A 22,999-nucleotide genomic window follows, 5' to 3' on the forward strand; every position below is an offset into this window, starting at 1 on the left:
GACATATGTAAAATAATGGGGGCCTTAACTTCGTAGTAGGTGAACCATTTTGACAAGATTCTTTTTTGATTAGCAACATCAATTAATTAGAGGTCATGTTTTGTCACATTGTTTGGAATAAAGGCAGAGCAGTGACTACTGTTTTCTACTACACACAAAGTAATCAGAAGGCAATTTAGATAATAATCCAGCATGCAATGATTTATTCTTCAAAGAAACAGTAGGTGAAAATCTCACAATGAATGTGAAAGGAGTGGGCATTAACTGTTTTGGCTTCTTTGGCAGAGCCCTTCTAGATCCAGATCTTTAGAATTACGTGACAAAGAACGTAAAAGATAAAGAAGCATGTTTACAAATATTGAAAGCACTAAAACACCCTCAAGACTCATGTCAAAACATATCCTAAATAGTGTGAAAACTAAGGCCTAATTTAGATCTTGGCGGACAGGCTGCTCCATCACAACGGTGACGTATATCACGTCTGCTGAAATATAAATCCCAGAGGATATAATGGGATTTCGTTTTTTGGCGGACGGTCTATCTATCACTGTTGTGAGGGAGTAACCTGCCTGCCAAGATCTAAATCAGGCCCTAACTATGGTGGCTTTGGAACCATAGCAAAGAAACAAAATCACCAGGCCTGTAAGAAGCATTTGCAGGCATGGGTCAACAACTTGATGCTGGGCCCACAGAATACTTCCTATTATGAAGATCAATGTCATAGACAAGGCTCTCTGTTGATTTATTTTCTATTTGTCTCATCGTTTACAAGCAGTATTTCTGAGACCTTTTGTCTTAGATTTTAGAAAAAATGATTCGTGGAGTCCCTCAGGAGTCGGTACTATAACCTACCCTGTTCAACATTTATGTGGCCTCCTTTAAATCTTTGATCTGCACATCTGAAATCCATTTCTACTCGGGGGAGAGGACACGCACCTTACAGCGCGCATGAGTTATACCAGCAAAAATTAACTAGGGGTGGGCGGAAAGCCCCATTCCGCCTGTGGAATTGGCGTAATTTGACAACTCTGCATTACTCTTGTAACACAGAGTTGCAGACAAATTTCTCCAATCGCCGTGTAGTGGAATTTTTTTCCCATGTGATTTCAGAAATGCGTGCCGGCGAGCGAGAACTGGTGTCCCTTAGTGTGATTTTCTAACATGAGCAGACGTGAGTGGTCACGGTCGGAGGGCTGCTTCTCAAGTAGATTTGCTGCCACTCTAGCAGATTTTCTGATCAAGTGGCAGCAAAATTAACTTGAATGGCTGAGCGCTCTTGCGCACCGCATGTTGCCATTCATGCTGCTTGCGCAACTAGTGCCAAACTGCAGCGCAACCTGCATATTTTCTGCCCATTGGTGGAACTCTGTGGAATCTTGCAGAGTTTTTATGTAACTCGGCAGTATTCCTCAGAGTGAAACGCTGCGATTTCCGCCTTCCCCTATTATTAACATGGCTGACTGAAAGATTGTCTGCAATCTGTCATTATTTGAAAGACAACAAACATTTTATGCAGCAATACAGACAAAACAGAGCTAAAGCTATATGGGTACATCTCAATCAATCAATCAAACATTTGTAAAGCGCACTACATACCCGCGAGGGTCTCAAGGCGCTGGGGGTGGGAAGGCTGCTACTGATCGAAGAGCCAGGTCTTGAGTGTTCTCCTGAAGGTCAGCAGGTCTTGGGTCTGTCGTAGGCTCAGCGGTAGGGTGTTCCATGTTTGGCGACGAGGTGGGAGAAGGATCTCCCGCCGGTGGTAGTTCTTCGGATGCGCGGAACGGTGGCAAGTGCGAGGTCGGCGATTCGTAGCTGGCGGTTGGGGATGTAGAAGGAGAGTCAACTGTTGAGGTAGGCAGGGCCGGTCTTGTTGAGTGCCTTGTGTGCGTGGATGAGGAGCTTGAAGAATATCCTCTTGTTGACGGGGAGCCAGTGCAGGTTTCTCAGGTGGGGGGTGATGTGGCTGTGGCGTGGTACGTCGAGGATCAGTCGTGCCGAGGCGTTTTGGATGCGTTGTAGTTGTTTGATGAGTTTTGTCGGGGCTACCGCGTAGAGGGCGTTTCCGTAGTCGAGTCTGCTGCTGACGAGGGCTTGGGTGACTGTCTTTCTTTTGTCTGTTGGGATCCATTTGTAGATTTTGCAGAGCATGCGGAGGGTGTTGAAGCAGTAGGAGGAGACGGGGTTGACTTGCTTGGTCATTGTGAGCGTTGAGTCGAGGATGATTCCCAGATTGCGTGCATGGTCTGTGGGTGTCGAGGCAGTCCCTAGTGCCGTCGGCCACCAGTAGTCGTCCCAGGCTGAAGGGTTGGAGCCGAGGATGAGGACCTCCGTCTTGTCCGAGTTCAGCTTCAGGCGGCTGGCCCTCATCCAGTCGGCGACGGCCCTCATTCCTTCGTGGAGGTTGGCTTTGACGGTGATGGGGTCCTTGGTGAGGGAGAGGATCAGCTGGGTGTCGTCGAGGTAGGAGATTATGTTGAGGTTGTGCTGTCGGGCGACGTGTGCAAGCGGGGCCATGTAGATGTTAAACAGTGTGGGGCTGAGGGAGGAGCCCTGGGGTACGCCGCAGATGATCTCGGAGGCTTCGGATCGGGGGAAGGCAGACGCTCTGGGTTCTGCCTGAGAGGAAGGATGTTGTCCATTCCAGAGCCTTATTTTGGATCCCTGCGGGGTGGAGTCGTGCGCGTAGTGTGCGGTGGCAGACGGTGTCGAAGGCGGTGGAGAGGTCTAGGAGGATGAGTGCTGTGGTCTCACCGTTGTTCAGCAGGGTCCTGATGTCGTCGGTGGTGGCGATGAGGGCGGTCTCGGTGCTGTGGTTGCTGCGGAACCCTGACTGAGAAGGGTCCAGGATTCTGTTTTCTTCGAGGTATTGGGTTAGATGTTTGTTGATGATCTTCTCGATGACCTTGGCCGGGAACGGGAGCATGATGATCTACTGAATGGAGACCTAATGAATTATAGTTGAAAAAAAATGATTCTATGCTTTCATTTAAAACACTCATTACTAAACTATTGTATAGTTGCCTTCTTGCATTACGGACTTTAAGGAAAATTCTTCACTTGCTGTCAGAAGCTAAAATGAAGACAATACTCTAGGCCTTAGGGCTTTCCTGGCTAGATTGCTGTAATTCTCTTTATTTGGGATTTCCTGTATATTTAATGTAAAGACTTTAACTATTCAAAATGCAGTGGCTCGAGTTTATCTAGGATTAGTTAAAAGAATTCCCACATCTCGAGCCATCCTAATTCCTTACAATGGTTGCTATTTGAACACTTTCGTGCTGTGTCACAAAGCCATCTATTGTGCACCTCCTGAAAGCCACTGCATGCAAACACAAATGTAAGCATTATACTCCCTATAAAACCCTTCGATTGCAATATGCGAATCCTTTACTGCTTCTATGCTTTTCTGAGGCTGGTTTTGAGGACTGAGCATTCTCTTTCATTGCTGCTGAAAGTTGAAACCGCACGAGCTTAGAACAATTCCTAATCTTCTCTGATTTTGAATATGCCTGAAAACATATTTTTTCAGTAGACTATGGGGTATTGTCACAAGAAAGTGTGATAACTACCGCAAGAGTAGCTTAACGCAACTCTCAACATCGCAGCCCATTGCGAGAAAATAACCCCGTGTCAACGTGGAATTCACAACAAGGCGGTACCATGCGGTAGTCTGCCAAAACCGCGGACAATGTTCGCGATACAACCACCACGATGGAGATAAAAACACAAACCACAACACAAAAAACCTGCAATGGGCCAAAGCGCGATGAGGAAATCAGCGATAAGCAGCGCCAGGCCTGCAACACACACCTGGCAGGCGGGAAAAATCACCATAAAACTAGAAAAAACACCCAAACACAAACTGACCAATACCCAAGCACCATGGAGGCAGCTGGAGCAGGCGCAGAGGACGAGCGCAACCCCACAAGCACCCCAGATGACCAGCCCAGGACCTCGGGGACAGGGAAGGGCAAGGACAAGAAGAAGAGGAAGACAAAGTTCAGTCCGCAGGCGAACAGGATCATAGTCACGGAGATGATGGAACACCATCAACAACTGTTTGTCACCTCCAATGTGTCATTGGGCACCAAAACTGGAATATGGCGGGACATCGTGGAGAAGGTGAATGCCGTCAGAGACCACAAGCGGACAATGGACGAGGTCAAGAGGCGATGGAATGACATCAAGCGGAAGACCAAGGAGAAACTCGCAGCCAACCAGAAAGCAGCAATGCAGACTGGAGGTGGGGGCCCAGCGCCATAGCTCGTGCTGGATGACATGGAGGAGCTGGTGTCAACAGTCATCAGTGTGGATACTGTGGCCGGAGTCGGGGGACCGGACACTGCTCGACAGGACACAACACGACCGCAACAGGATGAGTGACCACCAGGTACTGGGGGGATGGGTAGAGGTGGCCACAATGGCACACATGCACAATCAAGCAGAGCACAGTGCACACCCTCAATGACTCTGGGTCATCGCCCAGATCTATAGACTGTCACAATGTACAATGCCATGCTGTCTGAATGTCAACATGTACCATGCAGCTACAAACATGTGGACACATTGCAATGCACCATCTCCCCTTCACATTGCAGGGCCACCTTCCACACCCCCTGCAGAGCAGTCCCAGTCACTCTTCACTGATGACGAGGAGGACAAACACAGCAACGTGGAATTCACAACAAGGGGGTACCATGCGGTAGTCTGCCGAAACCGCGGACAATGTTCGCGATACAACCACCACGATGGAGATAAAAACACAAACCACAACACAAAAAACCTGCAATGGGCCAAAGCGCGATGAGGAAATCAGCGATAAGCAGCGCCAGGCCTGCAACACACACCTGGCAGGCGGGAAAAATCACCATAAAACTAGAAAAAACACCCAAACACAAACTGACCAATACCCAAGCACCATGGAGGCAGCTGGAGCAGGCGCAGAGGACGAGCGCAACCCCACAAGCACCCCAGATGACCAGCCCAGGACCTCGAGGACAGGGAAGGGCAAGGACAAGAAGAAGAGGAAGACAAAGTTCAGTCCGCAGGCGAACAGGATCATAGTCACGGAGGTGATGGAACACCATCAACAACTGTTTGTCACCTCCAATGTGTCATTGGGCACCAAAACTGGAATATGGCGGGACATCGTGGAGAAGGTGAATGCCGTCAGAGACCACAAGCGGACAATGGACGAGGTCAAGAGGCGATGGAATGACATCAAGCGGAAGACCAAGGAGAAACTCGCAGCCAACCAGAAAGCAGCAATGCAGACTGGAGGTGGGGGCCCAGCGCCATAGCTCGTGCTGGATGACATGGAGGAGCTGGTGTCAACAGTCATCAGTGTGGATACTGTGGCCGGAGTCGGGGGACCGGACACTGCTCGACAGGACACAACACGACCGCAACAGGATGAGTGACCACCAGGTACTGGGGGGATGGGTAGAGGTGGCCACAATGGCACACATGCACAATCAAGCAGAGCACAGTGCACACCCTCAATGACTCTGGGTCATCGCCCAGATCTATAGACTGTCACAATGTACAATGCCATGCTGTCTGAATGTCAACATGTACCATGCAGCTACAAACATGTGGACACATTGCAATGCACCATCTCCCCTTCACATTGCAGGGCCACCTTCCACACCCCCTGCAGAGCAGTCCCAGTCACTCTTCACTGATGACGAGGAGGACAAACACAGCAACGTGGAATTCACAACAAGGCGGTACCATGCGGTAGTCTGCCGAAACCGCGGACAATGTTCGCGATACAACCACCACGATGGAGATAAAAACACAAACCACAACACAAAAAACCTGCAATGGGCCAAAGCGCGATGAGGAAATCAGCGATAAGCAGCGCCAGGCCTGCAACACACACCTGGCAGGCGGGAAAAATCACCATAAAACTAGAAAAAACACCCAAACACAAACTGACCAATACCCAAGCACCATGGAGGCAGCTGGAGCAGGCGCAGAGGACGAGCACAACCCCACAAGCACCCCAGATGACCAGCCCAGGACCTCGGGGACAGGGAAGGGCAAGGACAAGAAGAAGAGGAAGACAAAGTTCAGTCCGCAGGCGAACAGGATCATAGTCACGGAGGTGATGGAACACCATCAACAACTGTTTGTCACCTCCAATGTGTCATTGGGCACCAAAACTGGAATATGGCGGGACATCGTGGAGAAGGTGAATGCCGTCAGAGACCACAAGCGGACAATGGACGAGGTCAAGAGGCGATGGAATGACATCAAGCGGAAGACCAAGGAGAAACTCGCAGCCAACCAGAAAGCAGCAATGCAGACTGGAGGTGGGGGCCCAGCGCCATAGCTCGTGCTGGATGACATGGAGGAGCTGGTGTCAACAGTCATCAGTGTGGATACTGTGGCCGGAGTCGGGGGACCGGGCACTGCTCTACAGGACACAACACAACCGCAACAGGATGAGTGACCACCAGGTACTGGGGGGACGGGTAGAGGTGGCCACAATGGCACCCATGCACAATCAAGCAGAGCACAGTGCACACCCTCAATGACTCTGGGTCATCGCCCAGATCTATAGACTGTCACAATGTACAATGCCATGCTGTCTGAATGTCAACATGTACCATGCAGCTACAAACATGTGGACACATTGCAATGCACCATCTCCCCTTCACATTGCAGGGCCACCTTCCACACCCCCTGCAGAGCAGTCCCAGTCACTCTTCACTGATGACGAGGAGGACAAACACAGCATAGACGCACAAGCCCTCCTAGACATCATTGACATCATCCGCGACTCACCTCCAGGATCAGGGCTGGCCAGCTGCATCGAGGAAACCTCACCCACCACCCAAACCACCCAGCAGGAGGCACCCACAGACCCGGCAGTCTCCCAAGACCCCCAGGAACAACACACGGCCTTCCAACGCCGTGTGCTGGTGGCCCAGAGGGAGACGGCTGAGCAGGTGAGGGTGGGGTTCGACCTCATGGCCACCAAACTGGAGGCCATCCATGGGTGTCTAGGCCTGCTTCATGGTCTCCAATGAGACCTGACTGACATTGCTGGAGTCCTGACGCGGACAGAAGAACTCATGAAGGACATGGGGCTGATGGAGGCGGAAAAGATGGCAGCCACTGCTGCACATCAGCGAAATGTAGCTGGGATCTACCATGCCCTGCAGATCATCATCATGGCATTGCTGCCACGAGGCGTGGTGCAGATGAATGCTGCTGCCCCCACACCATCAACATCTCCACCCCCTGGTGTGCCATTGCCTCACAGTGCGGCAGACGTATCCACTCCGGCACCTGATGTGTCAGTGGCACACAGTGCCTCAGCCGGTACTGCCACACCCACAGGTGGGGCAGAGCACACATCCGGGGATGAGGGCGTGGATGGGTTTGTGATCAGGAGGCACTAGCATTCATTTCCGCCACCTGGCCTTTTTCTGCTTGGTGCCGCACATGGCCTCATGACCTTCCACTGATCCCCGATACACTCCGATGCACTCACCTTGGACAGCGACATGGACTGCCATATCCTGTTTGATGACCAATGACATGGCGCCCAGACTGCAGACTGTACTTTTCCTCTTCCGCAGTACTTGTTATCCCCGGATGGACTCTGGCTGGCCCTCCATGGGCCCATATTGTGTTGTGTGCTCAGCATTGCCCTGTACCGCTCCAGCTGCAGAACTGCACTGGATGTGCAATAAACATCCAGTGACGCACTGCTGTGTCATGTCTTTCATCATTCATGTATGAATGGAGGGTCAGTGATTCCCCTTGCGTCAATGATGCTCATCCTGTTGGATGCCAGTCAGAGGGTGCTACATTGCATATTGTGTACCTGGCCCCATGAACACTACAACAGGGACACACGCATCAGTCACTTCCATGTCCGGACATGGACTGAACCACGTCCAGAGCCCACGAGTCATTGTTGCAAGCCTTGCGTTGGTCCGGCCTACGGCAGTCCAGACTACGCCGCTAACGCTCCAAGGGGGGCCCTCATTGCTACCCGTCGCAGGCGTACTCGCTGGTGGTGTGCAGGTTACTGGTCTAGTTGTCAGCATGTCACAGCCACTCCCTGAGGGCAGGTTAGCACGCACACCACACCCATCCGGCACAGGCATCACAGGCCATGTGACTACGCCAACATAAGGGGCTGACGACGTCACAGTCCTCTCTGCCGGTGGTGACTGGATGACGGACACTCCACGGTTCTCAATCATAAAGGGCCCATGAGATGTTGCGCACAGGGTTAGTGACACCCGAGGCCTTGCGGCCGTCACGGGCCTACTACCACTTGGCACTGACTGGGGTTGCACAGGGTTAGTGGCACCCGGAGCATTGCGGCCGGCACAGGCCTACCACCACGTGGCGCTGACTGGGGTTGCACAGGGTTAGTGCACCCGGAGCATTGCAGCCGGCACAGGCACCCCGCCCTGGGACAGTGACTTTGGGTGCACTGAGTTAGTGGCACCTTAAGCTGCTGAGCGGGTGTGCAGCCTGCAATGATACCCCGTCCCGGCGGTCCAGACAGCTCAGGTTTTGTGTGCCCTGCTGGACCGCAGTGGAGGCCAGAGCCAGCAGGCAGCGCGGGCCTACCGCCATGTGGCGTCGCCTCCGGGATCCCAGAGTTAGTGGCACCCATTGGGCTGAGCGGGTGTGCAGCCTGCGATGATGCTGGGTGCACTGGTATGTCCTATACCATGGAGTAATCAAGACCCAGCACCAGATGTAAGACCTGGTGGCCTGTGGAGCGGGGCTGCATAGTGTGGAGTGTGCCATGTCCGCGGGCCCCGGGCTTGTGGCTTGCAGCGGCACGTGGTGGGACCTCCTGTCTACACGCTGGTGGCGGAAGGTGAGCAGTGAGGCCTGGGTGTGCATGGGCGGGCATGCTCCGATGGGCAGTGGGAGGGGCTGGGGTGCCTCTGCCTGGGTGTGCATCGGCGGTCAGGCGATGTTGTCTTGTGCAAGTGTGTGTACTATGCCAATCATGTATCTGGACTCTGTTTCAGATGACGGCTCTGTCTCAGATGTGTGACCTGGTGTACTGCTATACATACCGGCAAGTGGTTGGAGACACACCAGTGGCAGCAGGTAAGCAGTGTGGCCTGGGTGCGCAGGGGCGTCTCTCTCTCTCTCTTTCTCTCTCTCTCTCTCCCTCTCTTCTTCTCTCTCTCTCACCCCCTCTCTTTTTCTTTCTCTCTCTCTCTCCCCCCTCTCTTCTTCGCTCTCTCTCTCCCCCTCTCTTCTTCTCTCTTTCTCTCTCCCTCTCTCTTCTTCTCACTTTCTCTCTCTCTCCAATTCTCTTCTTCTTCTCTCTCTCTCGCTTCCCCTTTCTTCTTCTCTCTCTCTCTCTCTCCCCCTCTCTTCTTCTCTCTCTCTCTCCCCATCTCTTCTTCTCTCTCTCTCTCCCCCTCTTCTTATCTCTCTCTCTCCCTCTCTTCCTCTCTCTCTCTTTCGCTCTCTCTCTGTCCTTTGATGTGTGCAGGACACACCTTCTCATCATGATTTTTGTCTTGCAGGCTGTGACCTACGGATTGTCTCAAGGGGAGCCTCCATGTGTCTTCATTTCATTTCAGTGTTTATTTTAATAAAGTTTTATTTGTTGCTTCGAAAGTGAATGTGTGATGCTCATTTTTGTGAGGACACATGCATGTCACCAGTTGTGATTGTGCGACATCAAGCGGATTCTTTTGTACATGTTTAGGTGGAGCTGATGTGGCATGTCTTTGGTCGGGGGGTGCCGGGGAGGGGCGGTCCTGGGGGTGGTGGCGGTGGGTGTTGTTGCCCTTTCGGCACTCCGGGCTGCATGTTGAGTTGCCTGGGTGCATCTGTTGTTCTTCAGGTGTGGCTCTGGGCTGGGCTCACTTTTGTGGTGCAGGCTGTGGTCTGACTTTGCACCAGGTCAGAGCAGGTGTTATTTTCCTGTTGCTAACGCGCCTTATCACCTGTTTTGTGTTCTTATCGCAGTTCTGCCTGGTCATTGTGAATGTTGGGGAGTGGTGTTGTCGCGGCTTTTGGCACGGGAATGCCTACTCTGCATCTCATTAGCGATAGTTGCGGGGGTCATCTGTGGCGATGTTTTTTGCAGCTGCTATCGCGGGTAAACTGATGCTGCGGGCTGTTAACACCAGCTTGTGATTGGGGCGATAAGTTTATCGCAAATTTGGCTGCAATAATGTGCCGTTAACTCGGCGATGGATCCTTGAAAATACCCCCCTATCTTTTTTCCTTGAGTGTGAAGGAGCCTGGGCCCATTTACACAGAATCTTCCGATCGACAGACTTTTTAAGCAGCTTGAGAGTAAGAGGGAGAAACATCTACAACACAATACAGTGTAACCAATGTAGTTACACAATAACTCACTCTACATCTGATACTGTGATTAGTAGGTTTTAATCAAAAATTCTAAAACAAATTGATGTAAACCAATCTCAACATGAGTGTAAAATTGTATAAAACAAACAATATGAATCCAAATCTCCTAAAGCGATTTACCCCGCATAACAAAAGGAACACCACTAATTCTATAACAGAAATACATATACCAAGGAAAAAGAACTGAGTATTAAATTACATCAGCTAATTATGAAAAATAAGCATGAACATGGTATCTGTCCATACTCTATTCACAAAGAGCACCTCTAAACTAAAGAATTAATTTAGATGAAATGAGAAAGGTGTCATCTGTTAGAGTTTTCGGTGGACAACTCCTACGAAGGGTCATGTAGCATAAGTCCATAATCACAGAAAAGAGGTCTGCACTTCTTTAAGTCCTAAGAAGAAGTGTCACGTCTGTCCTTCAGTATATTACAACATAAAACATTAGTTTAATTTAAGGTATAACCCACAATCTCCTTCCAGGTATTTTCCATTCTTTCAGCACAAATTGGACACTAATGCCTCCTTTCCCACATCGATAAGTTACAACTTTATTCGTCATTGGTCATTCTTCTCCTGCTACATGGGAACTCCTCTCCTTGCTCTTTTCCGCGGTTATCTCTGCCAAGCTGCAATCTCTAATACTTTGCTATCTAAAAAAACACAAAAACCCTTTCTCTAAATAACAAAGCCTTGTCCACCTACAGTGGGAACACTAAACACATGCAACATTCCACATTGATGGTTAAATGCAAATTCAAATGTTAAACTGCAAATGTGAACTTGCTTTAAGGCAAAGGCTTGAGGCCTCTACTGATGCCATTTGAACAGCGCACTGGATTACAAGTTGTGCAAATTATATTAATAAAATGTAAAATGTTAACAAATCAAATTATAATGCAGTAGTATAATCATATTCACTTGACAATTTAAACGTCAACATTAGTCTTCATAAATGCATCAGTACTTTATCCACACATGAAATACATTTACGAACATTCCTCATGAAATATTAATGCGTACGTATTGTACACCTTTGTCAATTACATTTCTAAACACAAAACTTATAGGCCATTGTCTCACAAGAGATACCTTTAAACATACAATACCCCTTCTTCCCTTAACCACATTAGTTACACAGAATAAAGTTCTTAGAGTGCTGACTACACATGACTATAATGCACTCCTACAGTATTTCAGGGTGGAACCAAAATCATGCTGTTCCAAGTGTCATGGGGGTTTCTGGTGCTGGTGTGATGGCTGTGACAAGACGTTTTCAGACTTTTCTATTTCCATCATTTAGTTTTTCCAGACTCTACTATTTTAGTTTTTTGCCTTTTAAGACTCTTCTATTTCTTTCATTGAAAGTGTGACGTTTTAGACAATCTTGGAAAAGCTAAATTGCGAGCATCCTATGTATTGTCTTTCCAGGACTGTTTATAAACTCTAAACATACCTCATCAGTATGATAATCGAGTTAACGCATTTGCTGCCATAATTGTTTGTCTTATTATTGATTTAGTGTCTACTATTCCTATTATTACTTTCCAAATAATATCTAAGATAACATAATATTGACAATCAGATCAATCAAAAACTCAGGTATCCGACTATAAGAAAGAGAGAGACTTTGTGCCAGGTAGAGGCAGAGGTAAAGCCAGATTGTAGCATCAGCCTTAGGCAGAGGCGGCAGCAGGGAGAAGTGGCCTTCAGTCAGTTGCTGTTTATGCTCCAGTCTCATACAAGTTGAATTAGAAAAAAGCCAAATTCCTATACCATGACAAAAACATAGGTATGCTGCATAAACAATCTCTGAAACTCAAGAACAGGCTTGCTATTTACTGCCTTAGCTAAAATTAACATAGCACCTAGAAATAGCATGAGGGGGCTAGCATTTTAGAACAAAAATGTTAGTGCTTTGCTGCCTTGCTTTCCATATCCTATGTGGTGACCATTCATGCTTTATGCACACCATAAGGATTTTAAATAAACATTTTAAAATATGTCTTGTTTTTTTGTGCTGTGTCAGAGAGGGTTGTTTATCAATTAAAAAGGATTTGGATTTCCAGAGTTTGCCTTGCGGTGACGCTCAGTAAAAAGCAGCTATATGTAATCCCATCCTAACTGGGCTGAACTGACATATAGCCAATTCTCCAATGGCCCTTACTCCATCAGGCCATCGAAGACTACAGCAATGGCGGTGACAGAATAGTCATCACTATAGCCAAACCTATGGTCCTCTCGCATTTAAATCAGGCAGATGGACCACTATGTTGGTTGGGAGGGAACTCCATCGCCATTGCGACGGAGTTCTCTCCCCGCCAACCTATAAATCAGCCCCAGAATATAGCACTTGCTAGACAATATCTAACCAATATTTAATTTAACAGAATGCATTCAGTATTGTAACAAAATATTGCCCATGGGCTATAAGAACAGTCCTGGTATATTTGCAGCAAGGATCATGGAAGTCTGATAGGAAGGTCTCCCTCTCTAACACATGATTTGGTTGCTCCTGTATCTATGTGGAATGCATACCTTTTGTCATTGATAGCTACCATCACAGTGGGTTCCTCATCTGGCCCGTGCGTTAATGAGAAAACTGGACACATGGAAATACTCTGCTGGCACCCTCATTGTGTGTATTCTCCCGCAGGATTTGCCTGGAAAGGATTTCTTCCCCTCCCAACTACACCTTCTTGTCCACTTTGGAGTGGAGTCCTGGACGGGGGTGCTTGGTAGCTCTGCTGATGCAGTCCCTGCTGCGCTTGGGGCATTGGTGGCGGCTACACCTTTTGCAAGGGTGTCTTGGGCACATATATTATTTGTGGAGTTTGTTGTGGCTGTACTGTCATATTACTTGGTTGACTATACATTCATATTCTTCACTTTTTCTCATTCTCTTCATATTGCATGCTTTAATAAGATGCCCAAACCTCTCACAATAATACCATGCCTTATCCCTTCTTCGAGGACCCATCCTACCTCTTCTTACTCCTCCTCTTCCTCCTCTACTACTTCACTGTGTCCATACATTGTGATGCTGCTGTGGGTACTGCGCCGTTGGGTGGCCTTTTGCACCATTCCCACAGACATTGCAGTCATCCTTTCTTCGCTAATTTCTGCTGCACCAACTTGGCTGCTGCTTTCTCTGCTATTTCCTGTTTACTTTTTTCTTTTTTTTGCTTTTTCTTGTGAAAATGGATTATGTGTGCTTGAATTTCGGTCCAGGACTTGGCTTCCAGTGTCAAAATGCTATCTAAGCTGTCCTGCACATCAAGAGGTAACCCTTTTATGACTACATTATAAAATAGTACAGCATTACCTCCTGTCACTTCCCAGCCCTGACCTACTTCCTGGGTCCATTTTTCTTTCATCTTATTGATGTATTGGGAAGGATCCTCATTTGGTTGCATAGACTGAGTCATGAGGAATGCGATGTCTGTCCTATCGGGGTACATTTTCCCCAGCTGATCCTACACTACAGTTCTGACCAGATTAAATGGAGACTTATCACACCTTCTATCAGTGAGGGTCACATTTCTGGCTCCTGCCTTTTGAAATACTATGTCTGTTTCATCCCCTTTGAGGGACCCAAGCAGCCATTTTACACCCTCCACTGCCAGATATATACCTGCAGTTTATTTTTCAAATTCCCTGATCCATTTCCCTGCTCTCCCTGTAATCAGTGGCAACTGTTTTATGAGGTTTTCATTGTTTATTTGTGGCCAAGGAACATAATGTGGTGCCCCATGTCCCTTACGTATAAAGGGCATCTGATGCAAAGGGATGGTGGTGCTGGAGCAGAGTTTTCAGTTGAAAATATATCGGGTTTTTAAGCTCCAGTTTTGTTTATATGTTTTGATTAAAAATACTAGTTTTTAAAACACTAATTAATAGTTTGTCTTGTTAAGGTCAGACTAACCAACATTACTAATGAGAGAAACTACACGTGGGAATGCATATATGTTGCTTAATAATAATGTGCGGTTCTAATTAAATGAATGTTGCAAAGTGCTATTTGTTTAAAGCACAAACGCTTTTTAAAATAACGTGTACTAATGCTTTATTGCGTTGCAGAAGGCTAGATAATTACATACACATATGGGTATTAGTGGGGATTGACACTGTTTAATCATTATGCTGTGGTAACGTTGTTTTGTGTTTCTTTTAATTAAGATGGTCCGTTTTGACCTAAAACAAGATGGCTGCCTTTTACAGCCTGCACTCGAGTGATTGAATTTTGATGGGAGGCCTTGCTGAACATGGTCGAGAGTCACCTGACCGCAGCCTTTGCCTGGTTAGAAAGTTTTCCGTGAGGACAGTAGCTCTGGGAATGATTCCAGCTGCCCTTGGACAAGGATAAAGCCACAATGAACAATAACTAGCCTGCGGTGGCTCTGCTAAGATATCAAGGAAAGAACATTTACGAAAGATACATTTGCAAACTTGAGTTTCCTTCTTCCGTCTTTTTATTTTTGTGATTTTTCCTGAGCGGAGGTTTTCTAAATGTAACTGAGTGACATCCTTTCCTGCTTGCTCTGCTCAGCGGCTCAACGGATATTCAACATTAGTTTGTTACTTTTAATTTGTTATTTTCTCTATAAATATGTTATACTAGAGAGGGTCCGTGTTCATTGCAGTTCATTGCGGACTTCGTATCCATTCGCGTTCGTTCGTTCTTCCTGAACTTATGCTGGGGACGGCAGCTCGAGAGACTTTACCGAGAGACCTGTCCTGACCCATTTAGCTAGAATAGGTAACTATGAGAATAATGATTTTGCTAATGATTGACTTTCCATTTGAATTAATTTAGATAAATAAGCATTTGTTTGAAATACAGTGTTGGGTGTTCATTTCTTGTCATTATTGAGTTTTCAAATGTATCTCCCATGTTTAAAATCATGACTCAGGACAATAACCTTACGGTTACATTGACCTCATTGTAGATGCAGATTGGTTTATTCCTTTATTCAGCGTAGATAGAGTAAATAGTATGAGATTTAGTGTGATGGGCCCTAGTGTATGATGTATGTATGTGCGTGTGACTGTAGATTTACTCTGTCTGTGGAAGCAGGGAGATTTTATATGCGCCGATCTGCAGCAGTGGCACTCAGGGGATGGTGCTGTCTGGCATACTTCTGCCATATACGCAGAGTTTTCCTTATGCAAGGATAGTCCCAATAGGGATCACCCTTACCATACAGAATGCAATCTTTGGCATTCGTCATGTCATGGGGGTCAAAGGATCCATCTTGTGGCCATGGACTCATTTGTGGAGCTAGCCACTCAGTCAAGTCTGCTAAATTATCTACAAATGGTACAATACTGTGGCAGCTATTTTCTCCTTTTGTCACAGTCTCACTGAGAGTGAGTTCTGCGCTGTGCGAATTTGATTGGGCACTCATTTGCTGTGCTGATCTGTTGTGGAGTGTCGCTTTTCCTCTAACCTCACTGGATCCCATTCTGTGGTCTGGCGAACCATGGGTGCTTTGGAATTGTAACCACTCAAGCTCTATAGCTCTGGGTTTTCTACTTCTTGAGAACACATCTCGCTCTCTTTCCCTTGCATCAGTTGGTTTAGGCAGTCTCCACGTGCCCCTTGTGTAGTCTAAGTCAATGAGTGGTCTCTCTTGGATATCAAAAGTAGGGTGACTTGTTTCTGGGGTTGGGAGCAGTTTACCCATGCTCCCCACACCCTCGTGTATGGATTCTATCCTGACTGCTAACTTCCCAAAACTTCTCTGACTTTGTGCTTTAGTCATCATCATACCCTTCTCTCCTCACTTCATTTCTCTCTTACCTACTCTCACTGCATGATATCCAGTCCTGCACACTCTCTGGTGAGACTATTACGCCCCCTTCTCCTACTACCAAGGGAGCAGACTATCTTCAATCCTTCTATGCTCTTGTTCCCTTCCTTGAGACATTGGCAGTCATGGCATATCTAAAGTCCTATGATCATAGTCACTCCAACCCTGCATTCCCTACATCCCTTTGCTGTGGGGTGGACATTTTTTCTCTAATTACTCTACCTGTAGTATCCCTTTTCTGAAGCAACCGTGATATTGCTGATGAAATATGTGACTGGTCATCACTTTCCCCTGAACTCTGTTCTTCACTCTTATCCTGCTGGGGAAAGGCTGGATCTAGATGCAGTACGAACTGCGCCTCTAATTGCCCTCAAAATTGGGGATCCCTACCCTAGTTGCAGCCTGAGAATGCTTGCCTTCTTTGGCATTTCTGGGGTTAGCTTGGGAGTCGTCGTCAGGGAGGGTGGAGGGGTTGCAATTTCAGGGTTCTCAAACCCTATTTCTTGCAGCTGTACCAGTGGGTAGATGCTAAGCACTGTGGGCGCCGTGCTCATAAGGTCATATGGGGGTGGGGGAACAGACGGGGTATCAGGGGTATCTTCTTGTGAGGAATCTTTTGACTGCTCACAAAATATTCTCCATAAGGCTAGGGTGGCTTCCCCTTTCTTTAATTTGGCTCCTCATATTTACTTTCGAGGTATGTGACAACATGGTAAATTATCCTATTATTGAACGTTCCTTCTTTGGCCAAGGATATGTAAGCTTTTTTTTGGCTTTAAACCACTCCAGGCTATACTTTTGTAATTTCTTCTTGTCACCGGGGAATTCCTTCTGCATCTGCTCTAAGGGGGTCTCCATTATTAGGCATATTTAATACTTTAACTTTTACCTATTTTCCTACCGGATTAAATATTTTTAAAGAGGACTTGCATGAATATTTATAGTGGGAAAATCTTGTCTATTTTTCTACTTATCGTTTCACAATATAAATTAAACTTTTAATTTTGCTTCACCAATTCTATGGGGCACATTACAATATAAACTTTTCATTTTGTGCAATGTATATTCAAAACACCAATTTGCACATTATACAATACTACACAACAACATCATACTGTGGCCACATTTCATTCAAATATGCACACGTTTACCTTCAGTCACACAAAAAACACAAAACAAAATTCCGTTCTACGGCAATAAACACATCTCTAATCTACTCTTGGGTAAATGCAACCCCTGACTAATCTCCTCAGAGGAGATTCTTTTCAAATCATGCATTTTAGAAATCATGTAGAGAATGCCGGACATTAGGTCTAGGATTGGGAATTTGAGTGTTCAGATTTTAACTGGAGTTAAAGTTTAGCGACACCAACCTTTCAGTTGTTCCTCAGTATCAAATGGAACACATATTTACACCTTCCAATTTCAAATTACCTACAAAGGCCACTTCGAACTTGTTGCTGAGAATCACAGGTTAGCTAGTTATGTAGGTGCCTTGCTGAGTGTGCAACACATATACACAATCCACCTACACAGAAAATTGCATGTGGTACCCTTCTGTCTTTTATAATCTTAAATATTATTTTTATATCATATTTACATTACATCTGTGGTTAGTAATGCCAATGAGAACACACTAATACATAAAAAAGGATCGTGATCCACTATGTCCCCACCTCAAAAAGACAGCAGTCCCCAGATCCCTCCCAACTCCCATCCACAGGCAGAACTACAGCTTAATCCCGGCATCTGCTTACTTCATTAAAAGTACGCTTTGGTCTCGCTGCAACGGGGGTAGGTGGTCTTCCGGTGCCAGCCGTCAGGTGGGAGGCAAAAAGAATCTCCAATTTGGCTAGCCAACTGTTGCTGGATGACAAAAACTCCCAATTCTGGAATAAACACACAGACTCTTCTTGGCAATGCAAAGACAGTATTTACTAACTGTCGCAACAGGGAGAAAAACAATACGGACTGCACCTTAGCCCTGCTTAGGGTATATCTGGGGTTTTTCTCAAATGCCTGTTTGCAGACAGGCCTTTTTATACAAATCATTACCATACTTTATTACACACAGTAAATAATAGTTGACTTGCAAGTTACAGATTTAGTATGTAAAACACTGAAAGACATGTGATCACATAACCCTGGATTCCTCAACTAAACTATTACACATTCTGAATTATACTTCTGACAATGCAGAATGACAGAGCATTCTTTGGCCTATGAATGCGTGCTTGAGACCTTCGTGTGCTGAGAACTTAGTTTCTTCCCTGCACCCATTGTTTAATCAACAACTGTGTGCTCTGGGCTAATTTGATTATGAACCCATTGTCTAACCAGGCCACAATCTGTTTGAAGGCATGTTGTGTGCCAGGGTACTGGTGTGTTGATATTGTAAATGCTTTCAAGTCTGTTAGACATGAGTTAGCCTTTAACTGAAAACCCTTTCAAGTTTCCTATTCCACTACATTCTTAAGCGAACTGTACATCTTGCTTGTGTCAGTGTGGGAGTTGGGCCTATATGGTTTTTTTTACCACAAACAGCTGTGTGGTTTCTGCTTGAGCTTGATGTTGAGCAATATTTTCATGTTTCATATTTTCTACAGAGTGTTCATTTTTTACATTTCCTACCACAAAGTTTTCATTCCCTCGTACAGATCACCCATTTCAGAAGTTAGATAGCTCACGAACATTAGTAATTTCTCAACTGCCTGGTTCACAGAAAAACAGGAAGGTATCCATTGATCACATGAAAAAGTGCTATGTGGCCAATTCTGCTCAGTAGACCTTCTTGACACCAAAGTGCCTTCAAAGTATCCCTTCCTCTCACAGCCTCTCCATACTCTGCAGGGACTATCACTAAAAGACTACAGCCACTTTACAAGACTGACTTCCATTCCGGGGACTACAGAGCCTACTGTGTCTCCATCTAGACACCAAATACTAACTTCCATGGAGGAATCAGACACTGCAATTTCAACAATCCCAACAGTTTACTATGAGCATCCAACCGAACCAACATCAATCGAATTGCCACTCCAAGAAACTGGTCTATATAAGAATGGTTTTGATAAAGATTTTGTAATAAAAGACATACCAAACATTCGACAGGTACTCATAATCCCCAATGGCTTCTTGTTTCCTACTGGTTCCAATGATAGATGTTTTATACTACTGTGTTCCTATTTCTGCATTGCTGCCAGAATATTTTTCATAATGTGGATTATCATACTGATTACAATTTTTCTGCTATTTAACAGACATTATATTCCTGATGAAACTATGCCAATTCCAGTGGTTCGGGTATTACAACTGCGTTCTTCTCATAGAGCAAGTCTGGATAATCACGCTGTGAACATCACTGCATATCCTGTGCTGGATGGTGGAGTTTGGAAAACAAATCCCCTATCAGATCATGGGACCTACTAAGCAGCTCCAGATTCTGATTGTTTCAAAAGTGTCACTAGATGATATAATAATTCCTGATTCCTTTTCATCTTAATGGGTCATTAAAGTAGACAAACAAATACACAAATGCTTGTATGCCTATGCTTCACTTGATAATGAAGTCCCTTAGTTGGAAGCTGATAATCATAAAGAAATGCATTGTTTTCATCCTTTACATCATTACATTCATAGAGCCAGTAACCTCAGATAAATACATAACTATACACAAGGGAAACACTGCTGGGTTCCCACAATAAATAGCTATTCTAATTTTCAGAAAAGTTTCCTTATTTTAATACTAAGACAGGTCAGACTCATCTGCTTTTTATCATTCCACGAGACCAGAAAAATTTCAAATTACCTAATTACAAATTAGAAAGATAGATATTTAACCAAATCTACTGAAAATATGGCTTTACAAGATTCAGAATATTGGAAATAAAACATTAATGAAAAATTTGGGGCACTAAATTTTAGCAGATTATTTACACATGTATAATACCCAAAGAAATGATTTTCCGGAATAAAACAGTTCAAAAGACAAATTGCTTGGGATTTGAGTCCTTTAGAAATTTGAAAGCACCCTCTATTTCAAACTTCAAATCCACACAGTTTTCAGATTGGAATTTGGGGAAAAAATGAAAATTTGCAGATTTGAATGAGATGAATCAGAATGGTACTTTTACTGTGTTCCAATCTGAAGGAATAGCTCTATGGCCACTTGATACTAAAATATGTATGTGTCGATTTCCTTCCAAGACTCCTGGTCCTTTAGCTAATTGCCCAGACATCAATTCTAATAAAGACACTTCTGTCACTGTCATCACCTACAGCGTGGTTAAGCTGTAACAGATGTGGCTACTACAACCTAGCTGCTGTGTAGGAACATTTGTCCACAATTAGTGAGTACATGGATTTTAATTATTTTCTTTTGGTCCCACATTCGGATAAAATAAATATTTTGTGCTGTTATCATGTTATATCATATATTAAAAAACTACAGGCTTATTCAGAAAGAGAAGGCACTAAAAGAATTAGGAGAAATTATGCAAGCAACCTTTAACGTTATTGACAGCCCAAAACAAGTACACAAATTAAACACCTTAATCTCATCAAGCCTCAACCTCCTAAAGGAAGAATTAAGTCTTTTGCAACATAGAGAAGCTCAAATTTTATATATCACATAGATAAACTACACACATTAAAATCCAACAAAGTGCCATTACAACACATAAATGAGAATGCCGTAACTGTGCCTAACAATTAAACTTTCGGCCAAAAAATAATGTCTAAAAAAGAAGCCATCTACCGCCTTTTGAATATTAAGGCGGTAAAAAGTACCCTACTTTCTATGGCACAAGACTCATATATTGCATTGGCTCCTACATGGAGCAGTCTCCTCTTCTGCAATTCCATCAAATATGCACGGGTCCTGTAACGCTTTTAAGCCAGATTTAAATTGGAAGTTGCTAGTCACGCCTGTTCCATTTATTACTTTCTACCATATACTCCTATATAATACTTATTATTTTATAAGAACAAATTATACATGCTGTGGCATGGCCACCTGGTTCTCCTACTTTTTAACTGTGCAAATAAATATAAAATGTTGAAGTATAACCTTGTATCCTCCTCCATGTAGGATATTTGAAAATGCTCCTTGGCCTAAAGTAGATATGGATTATATGTACCTTGATAAATTAAACAAACTTGTTGGGCTATTAAAGCAGAAAGCAGTGTCCCTAACCTCAGCAGCAGAAGCATTTACCTTACAAACACTCCTCTCTGTGAAAGAGATTGCAAAACTCCTGCAAACCCAGTTTCCAATTCATTTTGCAGATCTGGTGCACACTCTCTTTTATTTATCTAACATAACCATCATAGTACACTTTTTCAAACTATGAGATCTGCTTGGTTGACTGGTTTTAAGACTGCATTTGGGCAGATTCCTTCATCCATTGGTTCACTGCTCTCAAGCATGTTTGGTGAATTTTCAACAATTATTTGCTTGTTGGCTTTGGGTTCTCATCTTTTTTCTAGCTAAGAAATAAAAACAGGTCAACTGACAACATGGATTACAACTATCCCACCAAAAAGTGCCAAGATAATTCAGAATTTTATCTTAGATTCAAATGGATAACTGTCCTGAGTGAGCACTGGACCCTATTGGATGATAGGTCTTTTGGTGCATAAACTGTTTTCAAACAACAGTCCTGGAAATCCTACTGGAAATATCTCAAGTGGTATTCATCAACATACAAGAAACTTGTCAACCACAAGCGTATTATTGTGCACAACAATTGCCAATACAGAATTATGCTCAGTATGATGCCCATCCTTTTTCTAATGTTTAAACCACTGACACTTTCAACATCTGAGCCACCTGTTTTAACAAGAGTCAATTAACAAGAAATTTCTCAATCGTTGGATTTTCTGGATATGAATGATCTGTTGAAGTGCATATGCCCATCCACCGGATCAGAGGTTGCTGAATCAGGGGTGAAAAGTTTGGTTGGAGACCATTCCAATGCTATTCCACTAAGAGTACAATCTCCTATGGCAATAATCTCTGAAGTTTTATGGAAACTGCATGGCATCATCAATGATTGGAAAGAAATGAACATAACTAAATCAACTCCCAGTATATCTATATATAAACAAGCTTTATTCGATTTCTATTTAAGAAAATCATAAAAGCACATCATAAAAATACATGGTTATTCAGATTTAGCAAACATCAGCTCCTTTCCCATGGAAATAAAATTATAATGCAGATAATCCATCACAGTGTTATCAACTTTCTACATTTTATCACGTTTTTCAGAAACTTTGTTAAGATCCACATCATAAATTCATTTTCTAAAAATTGTAAAGCTAAAAACGCTGGTCGGCATCTTTTAAAAGCAAGTTTCTTTAAAAACGGCACTAACCATTTTTTCCTTTGTAGTTTATAAAATTTACAGAAAAAAGCTACATGAATTGTTGTTTGCTCTGAAGAATTATCACAGGGGCATAATTGTATCACCCTAGCCCATTCATTCATGTTTGGGAAGATGGTTATACGATGGAATATGTCTAATCTAAATCTTGCTAACAACAATCTATCGTAGGAGATACGCACTAAAATGAGATAAGGTTGGATACTGTAAATTATTACTATCATCTGATGATGCAGTACTGTGGGCTTAGCGATTTCGTCTGATAGTCGAAATGATTCAATTAATGATAAACATTTGGCTTTCAGCTCCTTTCTTGACATCACACTCATTGTGCTTGGCTTGTTGTAAAATTCGGGGTACCCTAGGTCACACAAAAAGTCCCGGACATATTTTAGCCATTTCATTTTCAACACACCA

At 44.7% G+C, this 22,999-nt stretch overlaps 1 long non-coding RNA gene across 1 annotated transcript in view; it reads right to left on the reverse strand.

Moving 5' to 3' along the window:
* Nucleotides 1-22,999, reverse strand: part of LOC146805103 (uncharacterized) — a 50,310-nt gene that overhangs the window by 23,838 nt on the left and 3,473 nt on the right. Inside the window, exon 2 of the long non-coding RNA XR_014967424.1 lies at nucleotides 17,954-18,085. This is a non-coding gene — a long non-coding RNA (uncharacterized LOC146805103). The remainder of the gene's footprint in view (nucleotides 1-17,953; nucleotides 18,086-22,999) is intronic.

The sequence above is a fragment of the Triturus cristatus genome, chromosome 8 (genome assembly GCF_964204655.1).
Source record: "Triturus cristatus chromosome 8, aTriCri1.1, whole genome shotgun sequence".
Taxonomy (NCBI): domain Eukaryota; kingdom Metazoa; phylum Chordata; class Amphibia; order Caudata; family Salamandridae; genus Triturus; species Triturus cristatus.